The sequence below is a fragment of the Tachypleus tridentatus genome, chromosome 12, assembly GCF_004210375.1.
Source record: "Tachypleus tridentatus isolate NWPU-2018 chromosome 12, ASM421037v1, whole genome shotgun sequence".
In the NCBI taxonomy this organism is placed as follows: Eukaryota; Metazoa; Arthropoda; class Merostomata; order Xiphosura; family Limulidae; genus Tachypleus; species Tachypleus tridentatus.
The window spans coordinates 118343994-118370303 of NC_134836.1; positions in this window are offsets into that span (position 1 = coordinate 118343994).

A 26310-nucleotide genomic window follows, 5' to 3' on the forward strand; every position below is an offset into this window, starting at 1 on the left:
ATTAATAACTAACTTGCTTGTCTATCCTTGGATCATATTAATTAATAACTAACTTGCTTGTCTATCCTTGGATCATATTAATAACTAACTAACTTGCTTTTCTATTCTTGGATCATATTAATTAATAATTAACTTGCTTGTCTATCCTTGGATCATATTAATTAATAACTAACTTGCTTGTCCATCCTTGGATCATATTAATTAATAACCAACTTGCTTGTCTATCCTTGGATCATATTAATTAATAATTAACTTGCTTGTCTATCCTTGGATCATATTAATAACTAACTAACTTGCTTGTCTATCCTTGGATCATATTAATTAATAACTAACTTGCTTGTCTATCTTTGGATCATATTAATTAATAACTAACTTGTTTGCCCGTCCTTGGATCATATTAATTAATAACGAACTTGCTTGTCTATCCTTGGATCATATTAATTAATAACTAAACTTGCTTGTCTATCCTTGGATCATATTAATTAATAATTAACTTGCTTGTCTATCCTTGGATCATATTAATTAATAATTAAATTTGCTTGTCTATCCTTGGATCATATTAATTAATAATTAACTTGCTTGTCTATCCTTGGATCATATTAATTAATAACTAACTTGCTTGTCTATCCTTGGATCATATTAATTAATAACTAAATTTGCTTGTCTATCCTTGGATCATATTAATTAATAACTAACTTGCTTGTCTATCCTTGGATCATATTAATTAATAATTAACTTGCTTGTCTATCCTTGGATCATATTAATTAATAATTAACTTGCTTGTCTATCCTTGGATCATATTAATTAATAACTAACTTGTTTGCCCGTCCTTGGATCATATTAATTAATAATTAACTTGCTTGTCTATCCTTGGATCATATTAATTAATAACTAAATTTGCTTGTCTATCCTTGGATCATATTAATTAATAATTAACTTGCTTGTCTATCCTTGGATCATATTAATTAATAACTAACTTGCTTGTCTATCCTTGGATCATATTAATTAATAACTAACTTGCTTGTCTATCCTTGGATCATATTAATTAATAACTAACTTGCTTGTCTATCCTTGGATCATATTAATTAATAATTATCTTGCTTGTCTGTCCTTGGATAGTTTGTTGTTCCAGCTTCGCTACAATTCTGTTTTGTTTTCTTCATATCTCAGCATTTCAAGACGATCAACTTCACCACCAATTTGTGAACTGAATGTTTTTTGATCCGAGAGATTTATTTATTTAATATATTGATCTTACAGTTATTTGAGGAGATCAGAAACAACTTAACCAACATTTTTTTATTTTATCAGAACCCAGACAAGCTTAAGGAAGCGTGAATAGCCTCTCGAAGTGTCTGAATCGCGAATCTCAAGATATGAAGATAACTTTTCAGAACATCTTGGTCATACCTAAGCTCCCCTTCGATTTCTCTTGGTTAAGTTAGTAAAACATGAGTACTGGTACTAATAATTGTCAATGTTCTTCATAAAAACAGTTAATATAAAAATTAAATTACTCGTGGAATTCTTGAAATGAATTTGATTCTTTTTCAAACTTTAAACCTTTTCTTCCAGAGGGCGCAAGGTTAGCTCCAACCAAAAACGACTACAACTGTTTGTAATAAGATAAAAGATGAAAATCGATTCACACATTAACTGTTTTTAACTGAATATATTCTAAGTTTTCTAGCCCTGATGACGGTAACTGTGTTACCAAAACTAGTTGGCTGTAGTTAATAATGAACTTTTACCTTACCTTTTGTTGTCCCAATAAACGTCGGATTTTACTCTTAATATAATAACACAATGTGAAAGACAAGTTATAACTGTTTGTCTGTCTTTAGCAGAAAGATATACAGTAAGCTAACTACGCGGGAATAGAATCTCAAATTTCTAAAGATATAATTCTCATGTTCACCGTCTCTCCACTAAAGTATATAATTATTTCAACACTCACACACATGATTACTTCAATATTCACACATATAATTACTTCAATATTCACACAAATGATTACTTCAATATTCACACATATAATTATTTCAATATTCACACATATAATTATTTCAACACTCACACATATGATTACTTCAATATTCACACATATAATTATTTCAATACTAACACATATGATTACTTCAATATTCACACATATGATTACTTCAGTATTCACACATATAATTACTTCAATATTCACACATATAATTATTTCAATATTCACACATATGATTACTTCAATATTCACACATATGATTACTTCAATATTCACACATGATTATTTCAATACTCACACATATGATTACTTCAATATTCACACATATGATTAAGTTAGTATTCACACATATAATTACTTCAATATTCACACATATGATTACTTCAGTATTCACACATATAATTACTTCAGTATTCACACATGTAATTACTTCAGTATTCACACATATAATTACTTCAATATTCTCACATATGATTACTTCAATATTCACACATATGATTACTTCAGTATTCACACATATAATTACTTCAGTATTCACACATATAATTACTTCAGTATTCACACATATAATTACTTCAATATTCACACATATGATTACTTCAGTATTCACATGTTTACATCAGTTGCTATTACACTTGAGTCTTCATTAATTTTGGTTGTTTCTGAGAAAGATCTGTTAAATTTATTCGTCTTGCTCTCTGTTTCCATGGTGACATTGCTCCTAACTTCCAACACAATTCTTTCTTTCTCTTTGAACAAAGCGTACAAAATATTTACTTGTATGATATCTAACAGTAAGGAATTTCTTTATTTGCGACATCGAACACCTGTCGAGCTAAAGAATGATATAAGTGCCTCCACCCCACACTAATTTCAGCCCCAAACTTATAATGATATAAGTGCCTCCACCCACACTAATTTCAGCCCCAAACTTATAATGATATAAGTGCCTCCACCCCACACTAATTTCGGCCCCAAACTTATAATGATATAAGTGCCTCCACCCCACACTAATTTCGGCCCCAAACTTATAATGATATAAGTGCCTCCACCCACACTAATTTCAGCCCCAAACTTATAATGATATAAGTGCCTCCACCCCACACTAATTTCAGCCCCAAACTTATAATGATATAAGTGCCTCCACCCCACACTAATTTCAGCCCCAAACTTATAATGATATAAGTGCCTCCACCCCCCACTAATTTCAGCCTCAAACTTATGAATCTTGGATCTCCTTACCCTAAATTCTAGATGCACCCTTTCCGACACAGCTCGGAGAAGAAGGTTGTCTCCAACCATGTCCTCACAAACAAAACAGTTTTATTGACTGTTTTCTGATTTAATCTTCTCCTTTGACAGAACGAAAACAATAACAAATTTCATTAGAAGAATAATTCTCAAGAGAATCGTTGACAAGAGATGTCTCTGGTTTATGACTCCAACGTAATAAATATGTTATTGACAATATATCATGATGTTTCATTATGTTCGACTTCGTAGAGAATGAAACAACGATATATATAAGATATAGACCAGATAATGAATATATCTTTCTTTATCACTATCGCGCATGCGTTAACTCTAGTTGATTCTTTAATATTTCAGTTAATTTTGTTGTTCACGTGTCCTGTAGTTGTTACGTATATTGGATCATTTTGTATAACATCAACTTTATATGACACCTTCTAACGGTGATCAGTTAGTAACAACAATAATAAATCCATGACATATATTGTTTAGAATGTCTTAGTTATTTTCGTTGGTTTTCCATCTTTTCCAGTTGGTCTACATTATTAAAAAATATATTATACTGATTTCGGATTATCTTATCCATACCCTATTTATTATCAACATTTATTATCTTAATTTGAATAGGCCTTCAAAGTCTAAACATTTCACATTTCACGTACAACATATTTAGTTCTGTTATCAGTCTGCTAATCCAGTAGACTCCATCAACTGACTGTTCTGAAAGATATGTGCAAAATATTGTGTTACTGAAACTATTCAGTATTTCACAAGTTATGATGCTACGTGATGTTGAAACTATTCAGTATTTCACAAGTTATGATGCTACGTGATGTTGAAACTGTTTAGAATTTCATCAGTTCTGATGTTACGTGATGTTGAAACTGCTTAGTATTTCACAAGTTCTGATGCTACGTGATGTTGAAACTGTTTAGTATTTCATCAGTTCTGATGCTACGTGATGTTGAAACTATTCAGTATTTCATCAGTTCTGATGCTACGTGATGTTGAAACTATTCAATATTTCATGAATTCTGATGCTAGGTGATGTTGAAACTGTTTAGTATTTCATGAATTCTGATGCTACGTGATGTTGAAACTATTCAGTATTTCATCAGTTTTGATGTTACGTGATGTTGAAACTATTCAGTATTTCACAAATTCTGATGCTACGTAATGTTGAAACTGTTTAGTATTTCATCAGTTCTGATGCTACGTGATGTTGAAACTATTCAGTATTTCACAAGTTATGATGCTACGTGATGTTGAAACTATTCAGTATTTCACAAGTTATGATGCTACGTGATGTTGAAACTGTTTAGTATTTCATCAGTTCTGATGTTACGTGATGTTAAAACTGCTTAGTATTTCACAAGTTCTGATGCTACGTGATGTTGAAACTGTTTAGTATTTCATCAGTTCTGATGCTACGTGATGTTGAAACTATTCAGTATTTCATCAGTTCTGATGCTACGTGATGTTGAAACTATTCAATATTTCATGAATTCTGATGCTAGGTGATGTTGAAACTGTTTAGTATTTCATGAATTCTGATGCTACGTGATGTTGAAACTATTCAGTATTTCATCAGTTTTGATGTTACGTGATGTTGAAACTATTCAGTATTTCACAAATTCTGATGCTACGTGATGTTGAAACTTTTCATTATTTCACAAGTTCTGATGCTACGTGATGTTGAATCTATTCAGTATTTCACAAGTTCTGATGCTACGTGATGTTGAAACTATTCAGTATTTCACAAGTTCTGATGCTACGTGTTACTGAAACTATTCAGTATTTCACAAGTTATGATGCTACGTGATGTTGAAACTATTCAGTATTTCACAAGTTATGATGCTACGTGAAGTTGAAACTATTCAGTATTTCACAAGTTATGATGTTACGTGATGTTGAAACTGTTTAGTATTTCATCAGTTCTGATGCTACGTGATATTGAAACTGTTTAGTATTTCATCAGTTCTGATGCTACGTGATGTTGAAACTATTCAGTATTTCATCAGTTCTGATGTTACGTGATGTTGAAACTGTTTAGTATTTCATCAGTTCTGATGCTACGTGATGTTTAAACTATTCAGTATTTCACAAGTTATGATGCTACGTGATGTTGAAACTATTCAGTATTTCAAAAGTTATGATGCTACGTGATGTTGAAACTGTTTAGTATTTCATCAGTTCTGATGTTACGTGATTTTGAAACTGTTTAGTATTTCATCAGTTCTGATGCTACGTGATGTTGAAACTATTCAGTATTTCATCAGTTCTGATGTTACGTAATGTTGAAACTGTTTAGTATTTCATCAGTTCTGATGCTACGTGATGTTGAAACTATTCAGTATTTCACAAGTTATGATGCTACGTGATGTTGAAACTATTCAGTATTTCACAAGTTATGATGCTACGTGATGTTGAAACTGTTTAGTATTTCATCAGTTCTGATGTTACGTGATGTTGAAACTGCTTAGTATTTCACAAGTTCTGATGCTACGTGATGTTGAAACTGTTTAGTATTTCATCAGTTCTGATGCTACGTGATGTTGAAACTATTCAGTATTTCATCAGTTCTGATGCTACGTGATGTTGAAACTATTCAATATTTCATGAATTCTGATGCTAGGTGATGTTGAAACTGTTTAGTATTTCATGAATTCTGATGCTACGTGATGTTGAAACTATTCAGTATTTCATCAGTTTTGATGTTACGTGATGTTGAAACTATTCAGTATTTCACAAATTCTGATGCTACGTGATGTTGAAACTTTTCAGTATTTCACAAGTTCTGATGCTACGTGATGTTGAATCTATTCAGTATTTCACAAGTTCTGATGCTACGTGATGTTGAAACTATTCAGTATTTCACAAGTTCTGATGCTACGTGTTACTGAAACTATTCAGTATTTCACAAGTTATGATGCTACGTGATGTTGAAACTATTCAGTATTTCACAAGTTATGATGCTACCTGAAGTTGAAACTATTCAGTATTTCACAAGTTATGATGTTACGTGATGTTGAAACTGTTTAGAATTTCATCAGTTCTAATGCTACGTGATATTGAAACTGTTTAGTATTTCATCAGTTCTGATGCTACGTGATATTGAAACTATTCAGTATTTCAAAAGTTATGATGCTACGTGATGTTGAAACTGTTTAGTATTTCATCAGTTCTGATGTTACGTGATTTTGAAACTGTTTAGTATTTCATCAGTTCTGATGCTACGTGATGTTGAAACTATTCAGTATTTCATCAGTTCTGATGTTACGTGATGTTGAAATTGTTTAGTATTTCATCAGTTTTGATGTTACGTGATGTTGAAACTATTTAGTATTTCACAAGTTCTGATGCTAAGTGATGTTGAAACTTTTCAGTATTTCACAAGTTCTGATGCTACGTGATGTTGAATCTATTCAGTATTTTACAAGTTCTGATGCTACGTGATGTTGAAACTATTCAGTATTTCACAAGTTCTGATGCTACGTGTTACTGAAACTATTCAGTATTTCACAAGTTATGATGCTACGTGATGTTGAAACTGTTTAGTATTTCATCAGTTCTGATGTTACGTGATGTTGAAACTATTCAGTATTTCACAAGTTATGATGCTACGTGATGTTGAAACTATTCAGTATTTCACAAGTTATGATGCTACGTAATGTTGAAACTGTTTAGTATTTCATCAGTTCTGATGTTACGTTATGTTGAAACTGTTTAGTATTTCATCAGTTCTGATGCTACGTGATGTTGAAACTGTTTACTATTTCATCAATTCTGATGCTACGTGATGTTGAAACTATTCAGTATTTCACAAGTTCTGATGCTACGTGTTACTGAAACCATTCAGTATTTCACAAGTTCTGATGCTACGTGTTACTGAAACTATTCAGTATTTCACAAGTTATGATGCTACGTGATGTTGAAACTATTCAATATTTCATGAATTCTGATGCTACGTGATGTTGAAACTATTCAGTATTTCATCAGTTCTGATGTTACGTGATGTTGAAACTATTCAGTATTTCACAAGTTATGATGCTACGTGATGTTGAAACTGTTTAGTATTTCATCAGTTCTGTAGTTACGTGATGTTGAAACTGTTTAGTATTTCATCAGTTCTGATGCTACGTGATGTTGAAACTATTCAGTATTTCATAAGTTATGATGCTACGTGATGTTGAAACTGTTTAGTATTTCATCAGTTCTGATGTTACGTGATGTTGAAACTATTCAGTATTTCACAAGTTATGATGCTACGTGATGTTGAAACTGTTTAGTATTTCATCAGTTCTGATGTTACGTGATGTTGAAACTGTTTAGTATTTCATCAGTTCTGATGCTACGTGATGTTGAAACTATTCAGTATTTCATAAGTTATGATGCTACGTGATGTTGAAACTGTTTAGTATTTCATCAGTTCTGATGTTATGTGATGTTGAAACTGTTTAGTATTTCACAAGTTTTGATGCTACGTGATGTTGAAACTGTGTAGTATGTGATCAGTTCTGATGCTACGTGATGTTGAAACTATTCAGTATTTCATCAGTTTTGATGTTACGTGATGTTGAAACTATTCAGTATTTCATAGGTTTTGATGTTACGTGATGTTGAAACAGTTTAGTATATCATGAATTCTGATGCTAGTTGATGTTGAAACTATTCAGTATTTCACAAGTTATGATGCTACGTGATGTTGAAACTGTTTAGTATTTCATGAATTCTGATGCTTCGTGATGTTGAAACTATTCAGTATTTCATCAGTTTTGATGTTACGTGATGTTGAAACTGTTTAGTATTTCATGAATTCTGATGCTACGTGATGTTGAAACTATTCAGTATTTCATCAGTTTTGATGTTACGTGATGTTGAAACTATTCAGTATTTCATAGGTTTTGATGTTACGTGATGTTGAAACAGTTTAGTATATCATGAATTATGATGCTAGTTGATGTTGAAACTATTCAGTATTTCATCAGTTCTGATGGTACGTGATGTTGAAACTATTTAGTATTGCATAAGTTTTGATGTTACGTGATGTTGAAACTGTTTAGTATTTCATCAGTTCTGATGTTACGTGATGTTGAAACTGTTTAGTATTTCATCAGTTATGATGCTACGTGATGTTGAAACTATTTAGTATTTCATCAGTTCTGATGTTACGTGATGTTGAAACTGTTTAGTATTTCATCAGTTCTGTTGCTACGTGATGTTATAACTATTCAGTATTTAATCAGTTATGATGCTACGTGATGTTGAAACTATTCAGTATTTCATCAGTTCTGATGTTACGTTATGTTGAAACTGTTTAGTATTTCATCAGTTCTGATGCTACGTGATGTTGAAACTATTCAGTATTTCACAAGTTATGATGCTACGTGATGTTGAAACTGTTTAGTATTTCATCAGTTCTGATGTTACGTGATGTTGAAACTGTTTAGTATTTCATCAGTTCTGATGCTACGTGATGTTGAAACTATTCAGTATTTCATCAGTTCTGATGCTACGTGATGTTGAAACTATTCAATATTTCATGAATTCTGATGCTAGGTGATGTTGAAACTGTTTAGTATTTCATGAATTCTGATGCTACGTGATGTTGAAACTGTTTAGTATTTCATGAATTCTGATGCTGCGTGATGTTGAAACTACTCAGTATTTCATCAGTTTTGATGTTACGTGATGTTGAAACTGTTTAGTATTTCATGAATTCTGATGCTACGTGATGTCATAACTATTCAGTATTTCATCAGTTATGATGCTACGTGATGTTGAAACTATTCAGTATTTCATCAGTTCTGATGTTACGTGATGTTGAAACTGTTTAGTATTTCATCAGTTCTGATGCTACGTGATGTTGAAACTATTCAGTATTTCACAAGTTATGATGCTACGTGAAGTTGAAACTATTCAGTATTTCACAAGTTATGATGCTACGTGATGTTGAAACTGTTTAGTATTTCATCAGTTCTGATGTTACGTGATGTTGAAACTGTTTAGTATTTCATCAGCTCTGATGCTACGTGATGTTGAAACTGTTTAGTATTTCATCAGTTCTGATGCTACGTGATGTTGAAACTATTCAGTATTGCATAAGTTTTGATGTTACGTGATGTTGAAACTGTTTAGTATTTCATGAATTCTGATGCTAGTTGATGTTGAAACTATTCAGTATTTCACAAGTTCTGATGCTACGTGATGTTGAAACTATTCAGTATTTCACAAGTTCTGATGCTACGTGATGTTGAAACTATTCAGTATTTCACAAGTTCTGATGCTACGTGATGTTGAAACTATTCAGTATTTCACAATTTCTGATGCTACGTGATGTTGAAACTATTCAGTATTTCACAAGTTCTGATGCTACGTGATGTTGAAACTATTCAGTATTTCACAAGTTCTGATGCTACGTGATGCTGAAACTATTCAGTATTTCATAAGTTCTGATGTTACGTGATGTTAAAACTGTTTAGTATTTCAAGAATTCTGATGCTACGTGATGTTGAAACTGTTTAGTATTTCATCAGTTCTGATGCTACGTGATGTTGAAAGTATTCAGTATTTCATCAGTTCTGATGCTACGTGATGTTGAAACTATTCAATATTTCATGAATTCTGATGCTAGGTGATGTTGAAACTGTTTAGTATTTCATGAATTCTGATGCTACGTGATGTTGAAACTATTCAGTATTTCATGAATTCTGATGCTACGTGATGTTGAAACTGTTTAGTATTTCATGAATTCTGATGCTGCGTGATGTTGAAACTACTCAGTATTTCATCAGTTTTGATGTTACGTGATGTTGAAACTGTTTAGTATTTCATGAATTCTGATGCTACGTGATGTTGAAACTATTCAGTATTTCATCAGTTTTGATGTTACGTGATGTTGAAACTATTCAGTATTTCATAGGTTTTGATGTTACGTGATGTTGAAACAGATTAGTATATCATGAATTCTGATGCTAGTTGATGTTGAAACTATTCAGTATTTCATACGTTCTGAATGTACGTGATGTTGAAACTATTCAGTATTGCATAAGTTTTGATGTTACGTGGTGTTGAAACTGTTTAGTATTTCATGAATTCTGATGCTAGGTGATGTTGAAACTATTCAGTATTTCACAAGTTCTGATGCTACGTGATGTTGTAACTATTCAGTATTTCACAAGTTCTGATGCTACGTGATGTTGAAACTATTCAGTATTTCACAAGTTCTGATGCTACGTGATGTTGAAACTATTCAGTATTTCACAAGTTCTGATGCTACGTGATGTTGAAACTATTCAGTATTTCACAATTTCTGATGCTACGTGATGTTGAAACTATTCAGTATTTCACAAGTTCTGATGCTACGTGATGTTGAAACTATTCAGTATTTGACAAGTTCTGATGCTACGTGATGTTGAAAGTATTCAGTATTTCATCAGTTCTGGTGCTACGTGATGTTGAAACTATTCAATATTTCATGAATTCTGATGCTAGGTGATGTTGAAACTGTTTAGTATTTCATGAATTCTGATGCTACGTGATGTTGAAACTATTCAGTATTTCATGAATTCTGATGCTACGTGATGTTGAAACTGTTTAGTATTTCATGAATTCTGATGCTGCGTGATGTTGAAACTACTCAGTATTTCATCAGTTTTGATGTTACGTGATGTTGAAACTGTTTAGTATTTCATGAATTCTGATGCTACGTGATGTTGAAACTATTCAGTATTTCATCAGTTTTGATGTTACGTGATGTTGAAACTATTCAGTATTTCATAGGTTTTGATGTTACGTGATGTTGAAACAGTTTAGTATATCATGAATTCTGATGCTAGTTGATGTTGAAACTATTCAGTATTTCATACGTTCTGAATGTACGTGATGTTGAAACTATTCAGTATTGCATAAGTTTTGATGTTACGTGGTGTTGAAACTGTTTAGTATTTCATGAATTCTGATGCTAGGTGATGTTGAAACTATTCAGTATTTCACAAGTTCTGATGCTACGTGATGTTGTAACTATTCAGTATTTCACAAGTTCTGATGCTACGTGATGTTGAAACTATTCAGTATTTCACAAGTTCTGATGCTACGTGATGTTGAAACTATTCAGTATTTCACAAGTTCTGATGCTACGTGATGTTGAAACTATTCAGTATTTCACAATTTCTGATGCTACGTGATGTTGAAACTATTCAGTATTTCACAAGTTCTGATGCTACGTGATGTTGAAACTATTCAGTATTTGACAAGTTCTGATGCTAGTGATGTTGAAACTATTCAGTATTTCATAAGTTCTGATGTTACGTGATGTTGAAACTGTTTAGTATTTCATGAATTCTGATGCTACGTGATGTTGAAACTATCCAGTATTTCATGCCATTGTGTAGCGAGATTAGTAATATTTTATATTTCGTTGTGATTATGAGTCCACTGATCCAGGCAATCCTTCAAACGTTGTGCTACCCTCCCCCCCAGTAGCTCAGTGGTAAGTCTGAAGACTTATAACGTTAAAAATCAGGTTTCAATACCTGTTGTGGGCACAACACAAATAAACCATTGTGTGGTTTTGTACTTAACAACAAACATTAAACAATGGATTACCGAATTTAAACATTTTTTTTAAGATACAGTGTATTTTCTTTCAGGTATTTGTCCAAAGTTAAAGAAGAACTGTCGTATGTAATTTTGAAATGATAAACGAGAGAGAAGACAGCTTGTTAACAGCACCCATTACCAACTCTTAGACTACCCTAATCGAATAGTAAAGTGTGATGATTTAAAGCACCCAATTCTCCAAACTATAGAACACAATTATCTTAATCGCAAAAACGGGACACGAACCATAAACCTTCAAATCTACAGTGTAACACTCTAAGCATAATTTTTAGTAATAAAATGCTCAAAATTTGAATGTCTTTATCTATTTGTTCCCCAATGAAACAGAGGTAACTTACGTACTTAGAACACTAAAATTCGGTGTTCGATTTCACAGCAGATAGACCTGTGAAACTTTGTTCTAAGACAAACAAACCAAAAACATTGAAACCTAAAAATGAAAGAATATATGTGGTAATCTTGTACATTTATTCGCATTGCGTTTGTTTGTTTTTACCAATTCTCAACACAGCGTGAAATTAGGAGGACCAAACCTGATGCCTAGAGGTGTGGGTCTCCATATTTACAGTGTGCCCCAGCAAGCCACCCAGGAAAGATGGGTGTGTGGAAGTAAGTTAGTGGGATATTTGAATTCGAAGCAAGCATTGACTTTTCTGTTCCTGGATCCTCTCCCCCTCGGCATCCCCAGGGGCGCCATGTTTGAAACATTTTCAAATCCAAACTCGAAAAAACTAGCAAGGTCAAAACGGGACACAGGGTTTTTTTAATGGAGTGTCATTTTCATTCCCTTCAATTAGATGTACGAATAGTTAAAATAATAAATCCTATAGGATTTGACCCCTGGAAGGGAACGTTGGTATTTTGTGCTGCCATTATAAAGTCCTGACAGCCAATTAAAACAAGGAAACTTCTTTTTTTAATTCAACTAAGTGAATCTGATTACAGACAGCTGTATATCACGTGATAAACATGTGCTACCACTTAGGAAAAAGACATTTTACTGATCGCTACGAGAGGAAATCGAAAGCTCACAGACTGAATCAACATAAGGACGTAAAAATAGTTACATATTTTAAGGAAAAACGCGAGATACAAGATACTAAAGTATCTAAGGTATTTGTTAAAGGTCATCCATAATTTATTTAACTCTAACGATAGCGCTAGAAACTCTCTATAGTGTTAATCGCTTGTGACTATTAATTGCAGTGTATGTGTGTTCCGTAGTGTTTCTGTATAGTATATTGTATGTGATCAGATTTCATTTTAGTTTATTGTTTATTATAAAGATTATGTGTAGTTTTTATTGAGATACACTCCCATAAAGATTATGTGTAGTTTTTATTGAGATACACTCCCATGAATATTATGTGTAGTTTTTATTGAGATACACCCCATGAATATTATGTGTAGTTTTTATTGAGATACACTCCCATAAAGATTATGTGTAGTTTTTATTGAAATACACTCCCATAAAGATTATGTGTAGTTTTTATTGAAATACACTCCCATAAAGATTATGTGTAGTTTTTATTGAGATACACTCCCATAAAGATTATGTGTAGTTTTTATTGAGATACACTCCCATGAATATTATGTGTAGTTTTTATTGAGATACACTCCCATGAAGATTATGTGTAGTTTTTATTGAAATACACTCCCATAAAGATTATGTGTAGTTTTTATTGAGATACACTCCCATGAAGATTATGTGTAGTTTTTATTGAAATACACTCCCATGAAGATTATGTGTAGTTTTTATTGAAATACACTCCCATAAAGATTATGTGTAGTTTTTATTGAAATACACTCCCATAAAGATTATGTGTAGTTTTTATTGAGATACACTCCCATGAATATTATGTGTAGTTTTATTGAGATACACCCCATGAAGATTATGTGTAGTTTTTATTGAAATACACCCCATAAAGATTATGTGTAGTTTTATTGAGATACACTCCCATGAAGATTATGTGTAGTTTTTATTGAAATACACTCCCATGAAGATTATGTGTAGTTTTTATTGAGATACACTCCCATAAAGATTATGTGTAGTTTTTATTGAGATACACTCCCATAAAGATTATGTGTAGTTTTTATTGAGATACACTCCCATGAAGATTATGTGTAGTTTTTATTGAGATACACTCCCATAAAGATTATGTGTAGTTCTTATTGAGATACACTCCCATAAAGATTATGTGTAGTTTTTATTGAGATACACTCCCATAAAGATTATGTGTAGTTTTTATTGAGATACACTCCCATAAAGATTATGTGTAGTTTTTATTCAGATACACTCCCATGAAGATTATGTGTAGTTTTTATTGAGATACACTCCCATAAAGACTATGTGTAGTTTTTATTCAGATACACTCCCACATTTCATCTTACAATTTTCCTGTATTAAGTACATTGTGATATGGTCAATGCAGGGGTCGAACCCAGAAATTTAGTGGTATGAATTCTCGATTTTATTTTGAGTCACACTTACTTCGTATTGAAGTTCACCCCTAGACTACGTTTTGTAGAGACACCCAGTTTATATCGGGGCTGGATCCTATATTACACTCGAACGTTCACTCGTTCAGAAATCTCTATATAACTACAACTAATATCCAATGACAAGTGATACCAGCTGTTTTGTTGACGTTTCTACTCAATGAGAAGACCCTCTGAACAACGTGTTACAACATCAGTCACAGCATATCTTTTATCAATCTTATAATTAAACGTCTAACTGTTGTCTGGTGTAAGTGATAATTAAGCCTTATGCGTTACATGTTAACAAACCGTCCAGTGAATTTTAAATTCTCAAATAATTGATAAGGTTCTGCGACAAATGGAAGATTTTCTGTTGATTTATTTTCATATTCTCCCCATCCACCCACCCACCCCTCTTTTGAAAGTATTTCAAGCAGTTGTCGATACAAAGACAGTCTGTGTAAACATACGAAATAACTTAGTACCTTGTTGAAACATTTATGGTTTCTACTTCGCTTCTAGGTATAGAACTGAGTTATATTAAGAAAGCGAAGGATAAACATTTATCTCTTATATCTGCATAAAGTCAATGGCGGTTTGCCAACACGTTACCTGTAAGATAACGAAATATTCTTCAATCTTCGAAGAGTTCTCAAAGCAACGAGAGATTCTGTCTGGGGCATATGACTTTGTATTCTACAATTTTAACCCCCAGTCCTCACGTAAAGCTAAACTTGTGTTTATTTGTGTTTTGTGCTTTAACTTGCAATGGATCACAAAGTGAGGAGAAGACTCCATGTTTTATCCAATAAAACTTGGTCTGTGGACTTGTTGTTCGAGTCCCACCCTCCAAAATATTGCGCTTCGCACTATGTTGTTGTGGGTGCGTTTTAGAGTGACACTGTTCGATCAGAGTAGCTTACGAGTTGGATCTGTCGACCAGCTGTCTGTCTTCTACTTTATCATTAGGCACAGCTAGCATAAATAGTCCTCGAGTAACTTTACTTGAAATTCCACAAACACCAACTCTGGAGCTAATTAGTGGATAGTGGAAACAACATAGAGGAACAAAAACAAAGAGTGGACTTATCAAATCTCTTCATAGATTGTTCTAAATTACAGGAATACATTCAAGCCTACTTTTTATTTCCTATGTGGTACGTTCAAGCTAAGCCTATAAACCACAACAGTACTAGAGTTTTAATGTATGATCACTACCGTATCTTGTCTGCTTCTGACATATTCAATTCACCACAGCGTTTGGTAAAGAAAATATGTTCAACTGGTCTGGGTGATTATAAACAAAACTGACCAAAGATGACCAGTTCTTAAAACGGGAAGGTCAGTGTAGGAGAAATTTTCATATGATGTGTTGAAAGTCCGAAGTAAATTAAATAGTTTTAAATCGATATAAGAATACTAATTGATCTAGTTACCAGATGTCGCCACGTTATTTGTCATCACACAAAACCATCATACAAGTGGTTAAATAAAAGGTATTCAAAAAACAATGTACTTCGGCACAATAACTTTCCGTACAACTTAGTGTGGTATATTATGGTACTATAACATTCAGTACAACTTAGTGTAGTATATTATGGTACTATAACATTCCGTACAACTTAGTGTAGTATGTTATGGTACTATAACATTCCATATAACTAAAGACAGTGTACTATAGTGTTATAACATTTATATTCCTTAAGGCAATGTGCTATGGTACTATAACAGTCTATACACCTTACGGCAGTATACTGTACTAACATTCTATACGCCTTACGGCAGTATATTGTAGTACTGTAACATTCTATACACCTTACGGCAGTATATTGTACTAACATTCTATACACCTTACGGCAGTATACTGTACTAACATTCTATACACCTTACGGCAGTACACTGTACTAACATTCTATACACCTTACGGCAGTATATTGTACTAACATTCTATACACCTTACGGCAGTATACTGTAGTGTTATAAGTTTCCATACAACGTTCCACGTTTGATCCATCAGCTGTTTTAACTTTCAATGACATAGACGGCACACACACACAGCGTTAACAGTCCACATCTAATAATCTTATTTACGTCACTGATCATGTGACATAGGAGAAACACACAAAATGTGTTTATCTATAACCAAATACGTCATCGCTTTCATTTCATTAATAATCAGTGTAAAGTAATTGTTATATTAAACATTAATATCACTATATTATGTCATCCAAACAATCTATTTAGTTTATGTGGTCCTAGTAGCGTCATCTGGTAGTTAGTTATAGAAACAATATGTATCAATACGCAGAAGCAAGAAATTGTGAAACTAATTCGACTCTACTCAGTTTACACATCGTTCATATTCTCCAAGAAGAGCTAATTAACATAAATAATGCGTTAATTAGTCTGAAATTAACTTGCTTATATTAATAAACTATCATCGATTATATAAACTATCAACGATTGTAACTTTCAGTTTTACAGTTGGACACTAGTGAACCAATCACAGTCAAACAGTTTGAAGCAAGGTTTCTCTCGTTACAATCACGTAGGTGAACCAATCACAAGTAACTTGTTTTTACTGCTTACAGTAATGTAGTTTGTAAACAGGTGAACCAATCATAAGTAAGTTTACTTTTACTGCTTGCAGTCATGTAGTTTGTAAGTAGGTGAACCAATCACAAATAAGTTTATTTTTACTGCTTTCAGTCATGTAGTTTGTTAGTAGGTGAACAAATCACAAATAAGTTTATTTTTACAACTTTCAGTCATGTAGTTTGTTAGTAGGTGAACCAATCACAAATAAGTTTATTTTTACTGCTTTCAGTCATGTGGTTTGTAAGTAAATGAATCAATCACAAATAAGTTTATTTTTACTGCTTTCAGTCATGTAGTTTGTAAGTAGGTGAACCAATCACAAATAAGTTTATTTTTCTCCTGTTTCCTTAGGATGAAGTAGGAGCTAGAATTTTACCGACGTAATAACGTTTACTGAAACAATCTGACTTGAATATTTCAAACTTTCAGTTTTAAAAACATTTAGAAAAATGTGTAATAATGTCGAATGTACCGTAGCACAAACGCTTTATAAAATCACAGCTAAAAACAAATTCGCTAATATAAATAAAGATACGTAACTGAATGGAAATTTAAAACACGAATACTTCAGTGCAGTGGTTTCCAAAATGTGCCAAGCGGTGCCTCGAGGCGCCGCGGAACATTACACATTTTTGAGGGAAACGGAGCGGTATCGACACGTGTCGAACAACGCGCGAACTACGAGCTCGAGGTAGTTCACAGTTTCAACATTAGATCGCGCTACATTCTTTTCGATAACATTCTCGAATGTTTAAGATATGTTTTTCTTTAATTGTACTTTCAGCTACGCCACTCGACTCGTAATCCGAGAGTCGCGAGTTCTAAACCCTCTCGCACCAAACATGCTCGCCCTTTCAGCCATGGGGACGTTATAATGTTACGGTCAATCTCACTATTCGTTGGTAAAAGAGTAGCCCAAGAGTTGGGAGTGGGTGTTGATGACTAGCTTCCCTCCCTCTCGTCATACACTGCAAAATTAGCGAGGGCTAGCGCAGATAGCCCTAGTATAGCTTTGCGCGAAATTCAAACCAAACCAAAAACCAGTAACTTCTCGAACATTCTCGTTTCTTACATTTTGTATGTACTGTATTTCCCGGCACAAAAGACAAACCTCCATTTTGATTAGCTAAATTTTGAAACAAAAAATAAACATAAAAATAACATTGCAGGACTTTCACTAACCTTACCAAGATGTTTCATGGATTGTTTAGTGACTTACGGTAAATAAATATATGTATTATTATCGGTAATAATAGTGTACCTTATTACCACTAGAATATATGTATTGTTACCGGTAATAATAGTGTACCTTATTACTACTAGAATATATGTATTATTACTGGTAATAAAAGTGTACCTTATTACCACTAGAATATATGTATTATTACTGGTAATAATAGTGTACCTTATTACCACTAGAATATATGTATTATTACCGATAATAATAGTGTACCTTATTACCATTAGAATATATGTATTATTACCACTAGAATGTATGTATTATTACCAGTAATAATAGTGTACCTTATTACCATTAGAATATATGTATTATTACCAGTAATAATATTATTCTAAGCCAATTGTAGAAGTTTCTATTTTTGTAGAATCCATAATATGGACTGTGTTAAAAAATGTGATTTATCTGAAGTGTTACAAAGAATTCTTACCGAGAACAGATCTGTGTTTGATATAGTTTCACTATATAACTGAACATTATGGTCTGAATGGAACCAAAACAAACTTACGATATTTTGAAAATGGCTGCCGTTTTCAGGTACTGTTTCCGGAATTTTACTTTTCATATGTTCTTATAAAGTTACTTTAATATCAAGATCGTTTGGGGTGAGTAAAAATGTTATTATTTGATGGAAAGCAAACAAATCAGGCCATCAAATTTTCTTTCTTAGTCTACTGTGGAAGCCCCAGTGATTTATGTGATTATTTATAATTATCTTGTTTATTTATTTGTTATTTAATACTAAGTAACTTACACATTTTATTCTGGGTCATATAGAGGCACTTGTATTACTCCTCTAGGTTTAGGTTTAGGTTTTTGAGCAACATAACTTAAGGGTGTCGTGTTCGAGTGTCTGCGAGGACTAGCGAAGTTCAGTGAATTATTTTGTTGATTTTTAGTCCTTGAGCATAAAAACTGAAAGACGTTTCAACATTAATAACAAGTGTGTGAGTGAAGAAAAGGATGACGGTCTTCAGACCTGTGGAAAAGATGTGAAGAAATGGAAACATGACGATAGTTATCTAGATTTCAGTTTTACTTCGGTAGATGTCAGTCGTGAAGTGTCCACAGTGTATATTATGTCTAAAAGTTTTGGCTCCAGAGTGCGTGTTTCCAAGTAAACTAAAATGCCACTTAGATACCAATCATCCAAACATGGCTAGTAAATCCCCTGATTATTTTACCATAAAGTTAAAATAATTGAAATAACAAAAAGGTACATTTTTGAAACAAGCATCTATACCAAGCAATACTTTGTTAGCATCCTACAAGATGGCATATAGAGTCGCGAAATGTAAAAAGCCTCACACCATCGCAGAAGAATTAATTTTACCGTCTGCAGTAGATATGGTGAATATTATGGTTGGTGAATCTGCAGGAAGGCTACTTTCATAGGTGTCTTTATCGAGCGGTACTATCAGTTGTAGATACCAACACATGAACGAAGACCTCAACGAACAGCTAATTGAAACAATGAAAGTGAAGGAATTTGGGTTACAGCTGGACGGATAGTAACAAGAATTTATCACATACAGTTCGTCGATGGTGACAAAATTATGGAAGATCTTCTCTTATGTAAAAGTATCACTGCAAGTACAAAGGTTCAACACTTGTTTGAGATCCTTGATACTTTTATGTGTGAAAACAACTTAGACTGGACTATGTGCGTTGGCGTCTGTAGAAATGGTGGTCGCTCTGTGTTAGGCTGCTATGGAGGATTGTTGAAGCAAAGTTCTTGACCCATAATACACAGGGAAACCCTTGCGTCAAAGCGCCTGAGTCTTCCACTGAACCTAGTCCTGGAAAGTGTGTTGAAATTGGAGAACTTTATAAAAACTCGGCCACAGAAGGCGAGAATTTTTTTTAAAAAATCTGTGTGAGGATGCGGGATCTGAAAACACATCTTTGTCTTACTACTGTTGCTCGCGATGTGTCCCGTGGGAATGTACTGTCCCGTATGTTCGAATTACGACAAGAACTCTACTTTTATCTCGGAAAAGAACACGAGTGTTCTAGGAACTTCTTGGATACTGATTTTGGCATAATTAACATACCTCTGTGATCATCTTTGGAAAACTGAATGTGTTGAATCTCTCTGCAGGGAAGCAACACACACATTGTGAAACTCACAGAGAAGGTGGTGACAAAGACTGTTTCCCTCTGTTGCAGGAGGTTGTTACATCCAATGAAGTTGGTTTGACCCACGAACTAAAATCTGTTTTTGGGGAGCACCTAACACAGCTCAGCGACTGGTTTGAAAATTACTTTACAGAAGATATGGAGAAGCTTGCATGGATCCAAGACCCAATCATTGCTAAAGGCCTCATCTGAATTTACCTCTTCAGAAGAAAAAAATTATTGAGTTGTCTTGTGAGAAGACTTTAAAAACAAAATTTGACAGCATGGAACTAATTGAGTTTTAAATATCAGTAAAAGATGAATATCCGTTGCTAAGTGCTAATGCTCAGCGAATCCTAATTCCATTTGTGATGTCGTGTCTCTACGAAGCTGGGTTTGTAGCGGTTGCTCTGATAAAAAGCAAGTATCGCGCGAAGATTAATGTGAAACAGAAAATGAAGGTGGCGCTGTTCAATCTGATTCCAAGGTTTACGAAGCTGTGCTGTGTCCAACTGGAGTGCACATCCTATTAGTAATTGTGGTTATTTAAAAATGAAATAAAAATATTATTTTTACTTTCCATTTACATGTATTATTCTTTCAAACGGATACTAAGTTGTTAGGACATAAATACTTATTAAGTATTTAGTTGTTTGGACCTAAATACTTAATAAACGGAACTGTTAGGTTTTTCTTTTTGCCTAGTGGCGTCGTAAATGAATTTCTGAGACACTAAATGTGCCGTGAACCAAGAAAGTTTGAATACGTTGGTTTAGAGTAAAGCGTTAAACATAACCTAAACTCTAGTATTAAATTTGTGATGCTGTCGGTGACTTCGAAACACGGATTTTCATAAATTACTTAACTATCTGAATAAAAGTCACTTATTTTTCATTAATTACCAAACTCTCTGAAATAAAATCACTTCAATGTTTTATTTTAAAACGTTTTCAGCTACTTTTGTTTCTAAATATTCGTCTATATTTTAACAAAAAAATCAATAAACTTACGCGCTGGTGCTTCCATCTATGAAACATTCTGTACTTACAGAATATATTTCTCCAAACAACTTGCAATATTTACTTGTCACAGTTTAGTTTGTTTTCGAATTTCGCGCAAAGCTACTCGACAGCTATCTGCGCTAGCCGTCCCTAATTCTATAGTGTAAGATTACAGGGAAGGCAACTAGTCACCACCACCCACCGCCAACTCTTGGACTACTCTCTTTCCAACGAATAGTGGGATTGACCGTCACATGTTTGGTGTTGCAAGGATTCAAACCCGCGACCCTCAGATCACGAGTCAAGTGTCATAACCACCTGGCCATGCCGAGCCTCACAGCTTAGTAGCTAAAATATATTGTTCAACATTAGATGATTGTCCAGTGTAAGCTCATAAACTGACTCTCATATTTTACAAACTAAGTTAACACACTTTAAACGCAAAGCTCATTGATTTCTACAGGTAATTCAGTAATTGTCTTGCTACAGAATATACGTGTCACAGATATCGGAAAGTTAATTCTTTTCGAAACTGTTTAGAGTTATTATGAAAAGCGAACCCTAGTTTTTACTGATTACTTTACTTGCCATATTTATGATTGATGTAACCTTTGAACTATCCAAGCGTTTATCATGAATATTTTATTTATATTTCCGTTTTTACAGAATATTTAATTGTCTCTCGCTATTTACTACCTTCAAATAGTTTAATTATTTTCGAAATTGTTTAAGGTTAATAACGGATCGCGTTAGTCTATAAGCGCCGTTAGTTTCACCTATTGTTAGCTTAATTTCTCAGTATATGTGGTTAATGTTATCTATATAACAATTTTGTATATATAGCGTGACAGCTTAGAGCAGCCCGGCATGGCCAGGTGGGTTAAGGCGTTCGACTCTTAATCTGGGGGTTTGCGGGTTCGAATCCCTGTCGTACCAAACATGCTCGCCCATTCAGCCGTGGGAGCGTTATAATGTGACAGTCAATCCCACTATTCGTTAGTAAAAGAGTAGCCCAAGAGTTGGCGGTGGGTAGTGATGACTAACTGCCTTCCCTCTAGTCTTACACTGCTAAGTTAGAGACGTCTAGAGCAGATAGCCCTTGAGTAGCTTGGCGCGAATTTTAAAACAAACAAACAAGACAGCTAAAAATATGTTTAACATATTGTTATCTTTGTATTACATTGACCATTACTACGTTTTAATCACAGAACCAATATTCTAAGTATTTATTGTATGATTCAGATATTTCCTGAGCTTGTCAGTTATTATAAACAGTAATGTTTGGCTATACTATTGGTATTGTAGGTATACAGTATCTATTTACTACAGACGCGAAACTGGTACAAAGATACAATATCGAAACTATTTAATTAGTTTTATTTGTCAGTATATCATATTCTAGAGGACTGGATAACGTTTCGTTTATACACCAAGTTTTATTGACATTACGTTGATCAAAGAGCATTAAATATACGAAGTAACGGAAAACAACAGCTGGAGTTTGTGTGTTCCATATTTACTCTGTTATTTATTTGTTGTTACTTTATTTAACAGCACTGGTTATACGTTTTAATGTATCATATGTTTTGTCAAAGAATCTTTTACATTGTTAGTCCAATATATGTAACTAGGACTAACCTATATTTCGTAAGCCGGTCGAGACCTATGGTTTATTGTTTGGATTACGGCCGAAAATGTCGTTGATATAGTGAAGTACCCATCTGAGTAAACAATGCAATTTAATCTTCATTAATAAAACTTAAGAAAGGCATGTTTAATTAGCTATACTGATAGCTAGGGAAATTGTACTTTCATCCGGCTTGTACAGCGGTAAGTCTACGGATTTACAATGCTTAAATCAGGAGTTCGATTCCGGTCGATGGGCTCAGCAGATAGCCCGATGTGGCTTTGCTATAAGAAAAATGCACACGCACACAGTTTGCACTTTCGCTCTAAATACATAGTTTACACCAGTAAGAAACTGTTCTTAATGTGGAATGTTTATAGTCTTTGTTATTATATTTATTTCCTCATAATAACTAGAACACTGCAGTGTAAATAGATTATAAATAACCCCTTTAGACTATTTTTAACTTGTTTGTTCATTAAAGTACTCAGTCACGTAGAAACAACAATAACAAAAACACTTTTGAAAAACCGAGTCACCAAATGTTTGTACAGTGTTATCACTTCACGGATCTTCGAACACAGATGTTCTCAGAAGTTCAAGTTGGGAGAATTTAGATTTTGCAAATTTTTCTTGTGCTTCGCCCAGAGTTTAAGAAATTCAAAAATAATCACTTGCTAATTTATAGAATTAAAACAATTACACATTTTAAAGTTGTTATTTGTAAATGTCTGTACTGAATTAGATTTGTTTGTTATTTCAGAGTAATAGACACTTTGACGGCACCTTTTCATATAACTAATACTACCAATGATATTCATATCAATTTTTGACTCTATTTTTAAAAGTAGCTTCAGTTCACATATTTTAATAGTTTAAGTTTCCAGACAACCACTAGGGGCGCTTTAGGATATTAAACTTTCGTATAGATTACTTTTGAAGAAATATTTTAGAGACACATATACAACTCCATAAAGTAGCCAGAAGCATTTAACAGAATCCCACTAAGTAGCAGCGAGAGTAGAAAAAAAAAATCAAGCATTGTAACTTGTTTTAATGTCACTAGATGTCACCAAGTTCGTCATCTTTTTTTTTCTTATTTCAACGTAGTTGTAACATTATACATTTTAATAACACCCTCACTTTATCATGACACGCCCTTAAGCCACGTGAAGCTATCCAGATTGATCTCTGAGGTATTTGAAAAATATCCAAGTCAATCCAAGCCCCCAGGTTTTTAAAGCATCTATATTTTTATTATGCTTTTAAGTTTGGATGTATAGAAATATAAAATGTTCAAGTGAAAAAATCAATAGATTTAGAAATAGTTTAAATATACGAGAGGTTTATAAACCCACAGAAATCAAGAGATTGTTTGTTTTTTGAATGTTGCGCAAAGCCACACGAGGGCTATCTGCGCTAGCCATTCCTAATTTAGCAGTGTAAGACTAGAGGGAAGGCAGCTAGTCATCACCACCCACCGCCAACTCTTGGGCTACTCTTTCACCAACGCATAGTGGGATTGATCGTTATATTATAACGCCCTCACAGCTGAAAGGACGAGTACGTTTGGTGCAACCGGGATTCAAACCCACAACCCTTAGAGTTCGAGTCGAACGCTTTAACCCACCTGCTTATGCTCAGCCAAATCAAAATAAACCTTTTCGGTTTTTAGAAGATGACGTTTAGAATTTGGTTCATGCGAAGATTGTGACATAAACAACATAATGTCAACTACTGGTGTACGTTAACTATACACTTATAAACATCTAAAACGACGATTTTCTGGCCCTTTTATAACTCTCACAATAAGTAAATATCGAAAGAATGCAAACCCATTTATCCAGTTTAAATTCTCAGGCGCATGTTGGATTCGAAATGGTTTTGGAAGAAAACAAAACTAAAATCAACTGAAGGCCCGGCATGGTAGATGGTTAGGGGGCGCTCGACTCGTAAACCGAGAATTGCGAGTTCGAATCCCCGTCGTACTATACATGCTCGCCCTTTCAGCCGTGGGGGTGTTATAACATGACAGTCAATCCTACTATTGATTGATAAAAGAGTAGCCGAAGAGTTGACGATGGATGGTGATAACTAGCTGCCTTCCCTCTAGACTTACACTGCTAAATTAGGGACGGCTAGTGCAGATAGCTCTCGAGTAGCTTTGCGCGAAATTCAGAACGAGCAAAACAATTAAAGTATTGGTTAGATATATATATAAATGTTTTCATGACTGGAATGTTAACTAATTTTATCACTAAGAGAAATAAATAAATGTAAGTTTTCATATTAAAAAGTCCATATTTTAAAAGTGCAGCTTTGCGCGAAATTCAAAGACAAATCAACTGAAAAAAAATTGTTAAAGTTATTAGCCTAGTATAGTATTCGTCTGTAACAAGCTGTAAATGCGTGCCTTGGCTATACTACAATAACTATATTACGTATTTTTTTTCATGGTAAAAACCAAAATTCTAGTATAATCATTAAATATTTCGCCCGCTGTATAATATTGTATAATAAATTAATTTGCCTCACTGCTTGACGAGTTTAAAATATCAGGTCATCCCTTAAGTAATTTCCGATTTTAGGTTCAGATAAAGAGAAAGGATTTCAAACGCTTTTAATGTTATTTAATCAACAATGTATGTTCCATTATTATTAATAATTATTTCCAACGATTCACAAACTTCTGAATGTCACTTCTATAAAATTCTTGAGGTTTGGAGGAAAAGAATGTCGAGAGGATAGTTTTGGCATCTTCATGTGTTCCAAGTCCTTTTCCATCAAGATAGTTATGCCAACTTTGGAATACATGATAATCAGATGGGACAAGGTCTGGAGAATAAGGAGGATGTGGAAGTTTTTCCCAGTCTAGCTCTTCAATCTTTTCAGATGTGATCCTTGCTGTATGGGGCTGTGCATTATCCTGGTGTAACACAACACCTTTATGACTGATCAAAGCAGGCCTCTTTTCTTTCAGTGCAACATTCAAGTGCTCTAACTGTTGACAGTAGAAGTTTGATGTAATTGTTACATTGAGTGGCAGCAACTCAAAGTGAATCACACCAACAATATCCCACCAAATGCTTAACAAGAGTTTCCTAGGTTGGAGGTCCATTTTGAGCTGTGCTTTAACCAGTTTACCTGCACTGAGCAATTTGTCTTCGGCGCTTAACATTTTTATAGCATATCAACATTTCATCTCCAGTCACTAACCTGTCCAACAAAGGTGAGTTACGTTCACGAGAGTGCAGAGAAGTGAAAATGTCCACTCTTGCTCTAAGATTGGCTTCTGTCAACTCATGGGGGGACCCATCTTCAAAGTTTTGACACCTTTCCAAGTTGTTGCAAATGACAGTGAACTGTTGAATGGGTTAAATTA